Below are 9,380 nucleotides of genomic sequence, written 5' to 3'. Positions count from 1 at the left end.
TACAATGGGAATACATGTCAATCAAACATAATATTCTTCGAGCACTGAGCCTCTATCGAATGAGCGCCTTCAAGAACTTCTTCAAAGTAGTGCTCGGTAGCCACTCGGCCTATGGCCGAACCCTGTGCCGCAACATTGGCGGCATCCATCTCCGCCCAGTATGTTTTGACACGGGTAAGGGCCATCCGCGAGCCTTCTATGCACGCCGACCTCTTTACAGCACCGATGCGTGGCACAGTGCCAAGGAATTGTTGCACTAAGCTAAAGTAGCTATTCGGCCTTGGCCCTCCTGGCCACAAATGATCCACAACAGACCTCATGGCCAGTCCGGATAATCTATGGAGCTCGGCCCAATTGGTCAATTGCTCATTCAGCAACAGCGGACGAACTGGAGCGTGAAACTGTGACCAGAACAGCTTCTCCACTTCAGGACCTTTCTGATCCTTGAAGTACTCAGTCGCATCCGCAGCACTTGCAGCCAAATCCATGTACTCATCCGCAGAACTCCATAGCCGGTCCAGAGGAGCATATTTCGGATCTCCGAACTTAGTCTGCAACAAGAAGGGCTTCCCAAAAACGATATCCGCTGCTTGATGCAGCTCCTCCTTTGTCGCTCTAATTTTGGAGCGGGCTTCCTTGGCATCCACCCGGGCCTTCTCCAGGTCCGTCGCCTTCACCCGGTTTTCTTCTTCAAGAAGCCGGTAACGGTCAGCAGCATCTTTTAATTCCACTGCCATCTTGGCAATTTTTTCTTTGCTCCCGCAATGTGCGGCCTGTTCGGCCCTTAACTCTTCAGCCGCCTTTAAAGCGGCCGCATTACTACTCCTTGCTTGCTCCTTGGCTCGGGCAAGCTCCGCCCGAAGGGTCTCCATGGTGGCAGCTCCATCTGCAGTCACAACATATTAAAGATACTGGCATCATGCTGCTCTTACTATGTGACATTCACCAGAAAAATCACCTACCTGTGCCTCGTCAAGCCGCTTGTTAACAAGCACGATGCCGGCATCTGCCGCATCCAGTTGTCGCTTTAGTTCGGCAAACCCATCAGTCCGGCTAGCCACCGGAGCTTCAACCACCTGCGCATACAGGCGGTCTGGTTATTACCTAGGACTATGATCCTCTATTTGCCGCCGTTTTCGACAACAACCAGAGTCTCAAGGGCTACTATCTACATAGGGCACATCTAAAAATGTGCGGTACTGTCAAAAATGTACATCATTTCACGTACCTCAAAACCCGTCAGTAGACTCATAAAGGCTTCATGTAACCTGCTTTCGGCGGACGAAATCCTTTCAATCACCCTGCGCATACAGGCGGTCTGGTTATTACCTGGGACTATGATCCTCTGTTTGCCGCCGTTTTCGACGACAACCAGAGTCTCAAGGGCTACTATCTACACAGGGCACATCTAAAAATGTGTGGTACTGTCAAAAATGTACATCATTTCACGTACCTCAAAACCCGTCAGTAGAATCATAAAGGCTTCATGCAACCCGCTTTCGGCGGACGAAATCCTTTCAATCACCGCACCCATCAACGTACGGTGCTCTTCTGAGATAGCCGCTTGCTCTAGAAGATCCCTCAGTATGTCCGACCGCACACCAGACGGTGCCGGACTCTTTTGATTGCTCTCTTCAAGAGCCGGATACTGAGGACTTCGGGTGGCCATAGGATTACCTTCTGGCCTTGCCGGATCAGGAGAAACCCTCCGCGATGACACCTCGAGGTCTCCCGCCTCGTGAGGCGGCGTGGCAGGGGGAGGCGTTTCGCTCTCCATCATCTCTGGAAGAAGATCCCCTGAAGACGAGCTTTGCTGAGAAGGGCTAAGATCCGAACTGCAAGATAAATGCTTCGGTTATTTTCCTCAGAAGTAAAGCGAGATATTTTCATTATTAATTACTTTTTGATTACTTACAGCTCGGTAGAGGGCTGATCCCCGCGCGGACATTGTGCGGCAAGAATACCCTCCGAGGCAGGACCCTCTGGCAGAGATTTCTTCTCCCATTTGGAAACCTTAGTTTCCGGATTTTCAGAGGTAGCCCTCTTCCTTCCCCGGGGAGAGAGAATGTCACATTCTTCCCCTTGGTTATCCTCCCTCGCGGAGGCGCTCATTCCCTCGATTGGAATAGGTAGCGATGGAGGCCCGCTTTTGCCCTCTTTATTCCCCCCTTCATCTTCCTTGGAGGGCACTAGACAAGGTGCTGGCTCGAGCATCTTTTCCAGCACCGGATTGTCCAAGCCTTCAGGAAGGGAGGCCGAACACCGGATCATCTTCGCCTTTGTTATCCAGTCCTGGTCAAAGAGCGATTCTTCAGAATGATGTCATGATAAATAAAAGGACAGTGTGTTCGGCCCTGGGATTACTTACTTGGGAGGCGGGGCGGTTGCAGCTCAGGCCCACGTCCTCGGTAGTGTCCGGATACTCTATTTGGGGTTCCAAGAAAGATTTGTACATCTCCTCGTGCGTCATGCCAAGGAAATTCTGAATAGTGTGTGGTCCTTCCGGGTTGAATTCCCACATGCGGAGGGGCCGGCGTTTGCAAGGCTGGACTCGACGAACCAACATAACTTGCATTACCATAACCAGACTGAAATCTCCCTCGAAGAGATCTCGAATACGGCTCTGCAGTATGGCACGTCCTTGGATGGACCCCAGCTCAGCCCCCTGCTGATCCATGACATCAGTTGTTGTGGAGGGCCCGAGCGAAAGGTGGGGCAGCTACCCACTTGGCACTTTGGGGAGCTGTGATGTAAAACCACTCCCGTTGCCACAATCCGGAAACCTCTGGAAAGGAACCCTTTGGCCATGGAGCATCAGGAATTTTGCTTATTAGAGCACCTCCGCACGCTGCGTACTGCCCCTCGGCCATCTTTGGCTTCACATTGAAGGTATTGAGCCACAGGCCGAAGTGAGGGGTAATGCGGAGGAAGGCCTCACAGACGACAATAAATGACGAGATGTGAAGAAGGGAGTCCGGGGCCAGATCGTGAAAATCCAGCCCGTAATAAAACATAAGACCCCTAACAAAGGGATCCAGAGCGAGGCCTAGTCCTCGGAGGAAGTGGGAGACGAACACAACGCTCTCGTTGGATTCGAGAGTAGGGACGACCTGCCCTCGGGCGGGTAACCTATGCGAAATTTCGGCGGTTAGATATCTGGCCTCCCTCAACTTCTTGATGTCCTCCTCCGTGATGGAGGAAGGCATCCACCAGCCTTGAAGGTTGTATCCGGACATGATTGAAGGTCCGAAGCACCTGACCTGGGCTTTGGGTGTTAGAACTCGAGGCGGGGGAAGGATTCGATTGAGCATGGGAGGGAAAAAAGAAAAAGCCCTGTCCCTTCATAAAGGGGATGAATATCAGGCGTCCTCCTCGTGGTCGTTTGAGACTTACCTAAGATCTAGGAGTCATACCAACATGCATGGTTGGGTTACCCACGTTTGTATTGATGAGAATCCCGTGATAAGGGAACACGATCTCTGCTTTGACAAGACATGTCAAGAAACCGCCTCGCTTTATGTGCGGGGCTGGTTAAAGAAAAACGGTTCAAATAATTACCGGGCCGTGGCGTGATGTCATGCTGCCAAAACATGTCAGCAGATTAGATTTGTGGAAATATTATTCTCTCTACGGTGGTATGTGGAATTTATTTTGCGGGGTCGGACACTATCCTTGTATTCAAACTCTTCCGTGGTGTATTCGGAGGAGGAACCCGCCTTGCAATGCCGAAGACAACACTGCGCGCCGGACTCATCATCATTGAAGCCTGGTTCAGGGGCTACTGAGAGAGTCCTGGATTAGGGGGTCTCCGGACAACCGAACTATATCCTTTGGCCGGACTGTTGGACTATGAAGATACGAGATTGAACACTTCGTCCCGTGTCCGGATGGGACTCTACTTGGCGTGGAAGGCAAGCTAGGCAATACGGATATGCATATCTCCTCCTTTGTAACTGACCTTGTGTAACCCTATCCTCCTCCGGTGTCTATATAAACCGGAGGATTTTAGTCCGCAGGACAACAGACAATCATACCAAAGGCTAGCTTCTAGGGTTTAACCTCTCCGATCTCGTGGTAGATCAACTCTTATACTACTCATATTGTCAAGAATAATCAAGCAAGACGTAGGGTTTTACCTCCATCAAGAGGGCCCGAACCTGGGTAAAACATCGTGTCCCCTGCCTCATGTAACCATCCACCTTAGACACACAGTTCGGGACCCCCTACCCAAGATCCGCCGGTTTTGACACCGACACATAGGTTCATGGGCGGAACCCGCAAGTTGATCACCAAAACATACATCAAGTGAATCACGTGGTATCCCATTGTCACCACAGATACGCACGGCAAGACATACATCAAGTGTTCTCAAATCTTTAAAGACTCAATCCGATAAGATAACTTCAAAGGGGAAACTCAATTCATTACAAGAGAGTAGAGGGGGAAGAAACATCATAGGATCCAAATATAATAGCAAAGCTCGCGATACATCAAGATCGTATCACCTCAAGAACACGAGAGAGAGAGAGAGAGATCAAACAAATAGCTACTGGTACATACCCTCAGCCCCGAGGGAGAACTACTCCCTCCTCGTCATGGAGAGCACTGGGATGATGAAGACGGCCACCGGAGAGATATTGCCCCCTCCGACAGGGTGCCGGAACGGGTCTAGATGGGTTTTCGGTGGCTACGGAGGCTTCTGGTGGCGGAACTCCCGATCTATTGTGTTGTCCGATGTTTTTAGGGTATATGGAGATATATAGGCGGAAGAAGTACGTCAGGGGGGCACGAGGGGCTCACGAGGGTGGAGGGCGCGCCCCCTGCCTCGTGGCCTCCGCGTAGGTCCCCCGACGTGCACTCCAAGTCTTCTGGGCTTCTTTCCTTCCAAAAATGAGTTCCGTGAAGTTTCAGGTCAATTGGACTCCGTTTGATATTCCTTTTCTTCGAAACCCTAAAACAGGGTAAAAACAAAAACTGGCACTGGGCTCTGGGTTAATAGGTTAGTCCCAAAAAATGATATAAAAGTGTATAATAAATCCCATAAACATTCAAAACAGTAGATAATATAGCATGGAGCAATCAAAAATTATAGATACATTGGAGACGTATCAGCATCCCCAAGCTTAATTCCTGCTCGTCCTCGGGTAGGTAAATGATAAAAACAGAATTTTTGATGCGGAGTGCTAGTTAGAACAATTTCAATGTAATTCTTCTTAATTGTGGCATGAATACTCAGATCCATAAGATTCAAGACAAAAGTTCATATTGACATAAAAATGATAATACTTCAAGCATACTAACTAAGCAATTATGTCTTCTCAAAATAACATGGCCAAATAAAGTTCATGCCTACAAAATCATACAGTTTAGTCATGTTTCATTTTCGTCACACAAGAATGTTCTCATCATGCACAACCCCGATGACAATCCAAGCAATTGTTTCATACTTTAGTAATCTCAAACCTATAAACTTTCACGCAATATATGACCGCGAGCCATGGACATAGCACTATGGGTGGAATAGAATATAATGAAGGGGGTTATGTGGAGAAGACAAAAAAGGAGAAAGTCTCACATCAACGCGGCTAATAAATGGGCTATGGAGATGCCCACCGATTGATGTTAATGCAAGGAGTAGGGATTGTCATGCAACGGATGCACTAGAGCTATAAATGTATGAAAGCTCAACAAAAGAAACTAGTGGGTGTGCATCCAACTTGCTTGCTCACGAAGACCTAGGGCACTTTAGGAGGCCCATTGTTGGAATATACAAGACAAGTTCTATAATGAAAAATTCCCACTAGTATATGAAAGTGATAACATGAGAGACTCTCTACTATGAAGATCATGGTGCTACTTTGAAGCACAAGTGTGGCAAAGGATAGTAGCATTGTCCCTTCTCTCTTTTTCTCTCATTCATTTTTTTGGGCCTTTTCTCTCTTTTTTATGGCCTCTCTCTTTTTTTGGGGGGGGGGGGCTTCTCTTTTTTTATGGCCTTTTTTTTATTCCTCACTTGGGACAATGCTCTAATAATGATGATCATCACACTTCTATTTATTTACAACTCAATGATTACAACTTGATACTAGAACAAAGTATGACTCTATATGAATGCCTCCGGCGGTGTACCGGGATGTGCAATGATTCATGAGTGACATGTATGAAAGAATTATGAACGGTGGCTTTGCACAAATACTATGTCAACTACATGATCATGCTAAGCAATATGACAATGATGAATGTGTCATGATGAACGGAATGGTGGAAACTTGCATGGCAATATATCTCGGAATGGCTATGGAAATGCCATAATAGGTAGGTATGGTGGCTGTTTTGAGGAAGATATAAGGAGGTTTATGTGTGAAAGAGCGTATCATATCATGGGGTTTGGATGCACCGGCGAAGTTTGCGCCAACTCTCGATGTGAGAAAGGGCAATGCACGGTATCGAAGAGGCTAGCAAGGGTGGAAGGGTGAGAATGTGTATAATCCATGGACTCAACATTAGTCATAAAGAACTCACATACTTATTGAAAAAATCTACAAGTCATCAAAAACCTCGGCACTACGCGCATGCTCCTAGGGGGATAGATTGGTAGGAAAAGACCATCGCTCGTCCCCGACCGCCACTCATAAGGAAGACAATCAAATAACACCTCACGTTTCAAATTTGTTGCATAACGTTTACCATACATGCATGCTACGGGACTTGCAAACTTCAACACAAGTATTTCTCAATTTCACAACTACTCAACTAGCACGACTTTGATATTATTACCTCCATATCTCAAAATAATCATCAAGCATCAAACTTTTCTTAGTATTCAACACACTCATAAGAAAAAATTTACTAATCTTAAATACCTAGAATATTAGGATTTTAAGAAAGTTACCATGCTATTTAGGACTCTCAAAATAATATAAGTGAATCATGAGAGTTCATCTATTTGTTCAAAATAAAACTACCACCATGCTCTAAAAGGTATAAGTGAAGCACTAGAGCAAATGGCAAACTACTCCGAAAGATATAAGTGAAGATCAATGAGTAGTCGAATAATTATGCAACTATGTGAAGAATCTCTAACATTTAATAATTTCAGATCTTGGTATTCTACTCAAACATCAAGCAAAGCAAAATAAAATGACATCTAAGAATAGCAAACATCATGTGAAGAAGCAAAAACTTAGGATCAACCGATACTAACCGATAGTTGTTGAAGAAGAAAGGTGGGATGCCAACCGGGGCATCCCCAAGCTTAGATGCTTGAGACTTCTTGAAATATTATATTGGGATGCCTTGGGAATCCCCAATCTTGAGCTTTTGTGTCTCCTTAATTCCTCTCATATCATGGTCTCCCCAAATCTCAAAAGCTTCATCCACACAAAACTCAACAAGGACTCGTGAGATAAGTTAGTATAAACCATTGCAAAAACCTTATCATACTCTACTGTAGAAAATCACTAAAATTATTATTCAACATTTCATACTAAAGGCCTCTGCATATTTAATAGTCTTATCCTCAAATAGAATCATTAAAGAAGCAAACATATGCAAACAATGCAAACATAACAGCAATCTGCCTAAACAGGATAGTCTGTAAAGAATGCAGAAACATCCATACTTCCCTAGCTCCAAAAATTATGAAATAAAATTCCCACTGTAGTAAATTTATCAGAGCTTCTTATGCAAAAGTTTTCAACATTTTATTACATTCTGATTTTTCTAGGGAATTATTGCAACAGCGGTAAACTTTCTGTTTTCAAACAGAAACATGTACACTTGTAACATAGGCATAGTAAAGGCTCTCAATGCCATTTTTATTGAAATAAAAGATGCAAAACATTGTTCTAAATAACAGCAAGCAAATCCTAACAAAATAAATTGACGCTCCAAGCAAAACACATATCATGTGGTGAATAAAAATATAGCTCCAAGTAAAGTTACCGATGAACGAAGACGAAAGAGGGGATGCCTTCCGGGGCATCCCCAAGCTTAGGCCCTTGGTTGTACTTGAATATTAACTTGGGGTGCCTTGGGCATCCGCAAGCTTAGGCTCTTGCCACTCCTTAGTCCATAGTGCATCGAATCATTACCCAAAACTTGAAAACTTCACAACACAAAACTTAACAGAAAACTCGTAAGCTCCGTTAGTGAAACAAAACAAAACACCACTTTGAGGTACTGTAATGAACTCATTATTTATTTATATTGGTGTTAAACCTACTGTATTCAACTTCTCTATGGTTTATAAACTATTTTACTAGCCATAGATTCATCAAAATAAGCAAACAACACACAAAAAACAGAATCTGTCAAAAACAGAACAGTCTGTAGTAATCTGTAACTAACGCAAACTTCTGGAACCCCAAAAATTCTAAAATAAATTGCTGGACCTGAGGAATTTATCTATTAATCATATTCAAAAATAATTAACTAAATATCACTCTCCAAATAAAAATGGCAGCAGTTCTCGTGAGCGCTAAAGTTTCTGTTTTTTTACAGCATGATCATAAAGACTTCACCCAAGTCTTCCCAAAGGTTCTACTTGGCACAAACACTAATTAAACACATAAAACTGCATCTAAACAGAGTCTAGATGAATTATTTATTACTAAACAGGAACAAAAAGTAAGGAACAAAAATAAAATTGGGTTGCCTCCCAACAAGCGCTATCGTTTAACGCCCCTAGCTAGGCATGATGATTTCAATGATCCTCACATAAAGGATAAGAATTGAAACATAAAGAGAGCATCATGAAGAATATGAATAGCACATTTAAGTGTAACATGCTTCATATGCATAGGGATTTTGTGAGAAAACAACTTGTGGGAACAAGAATCAACTTGCATAGGAAGGTAAAACAAGCATAACTTCAAAACTTTAAGCACATAGAGAGGAAACTTGGTATTATTGCAATTCCTACAAGCATATATTCCTCCCTCATAATAATTTTCAGTAGCATCATGAATGAATTAAAAAATATAACCAGCACCTAAAGCATTCTTTTCATGATCTACAAGCATAGAAAATTTACTACTCTCCATATAAGAAAAATTCTTCTCATTCGGAATAGTGGGAGTATCATAAGAGACTCGAATACTATAAATTGTTTCCACATTAAAAGAGTAATGTTCAGAAAAGGGGTAACCATAATCATGACAAGTTTTATAAATATAATCCTCACTACTTTTTATAGCATAAGTATCATCACAATAATCGTCATAAGTAGGAGGCATGTTATTATCATTATAAATTTGCATATCAAAACTTGGGATACTAAAAATATCTTCATTAAGCGTAGCATCCCCAAGCTTGGGACAAACATTAATTGAAGCAAATATGTTCTCAAAAACATCATCTTCATCAAACATAGCACCCCC

This window comes from Triticum urartu, chromosome 1A, assembly GCF_056163025.1.
Source record: "Triticum urartu cultivar PI428250 chromosome 1A, HENAU_Tu73, whole genome shotgun sequence".
Lineage (NCBI taxonomy): Eukaryota > Viridiplantae > Streptophyta > Magnoliopsida > Poales > Poaceae > Triticum > Triticum urartu.
Note: the sequence above shows the minus strand (reverse complement) of the source record.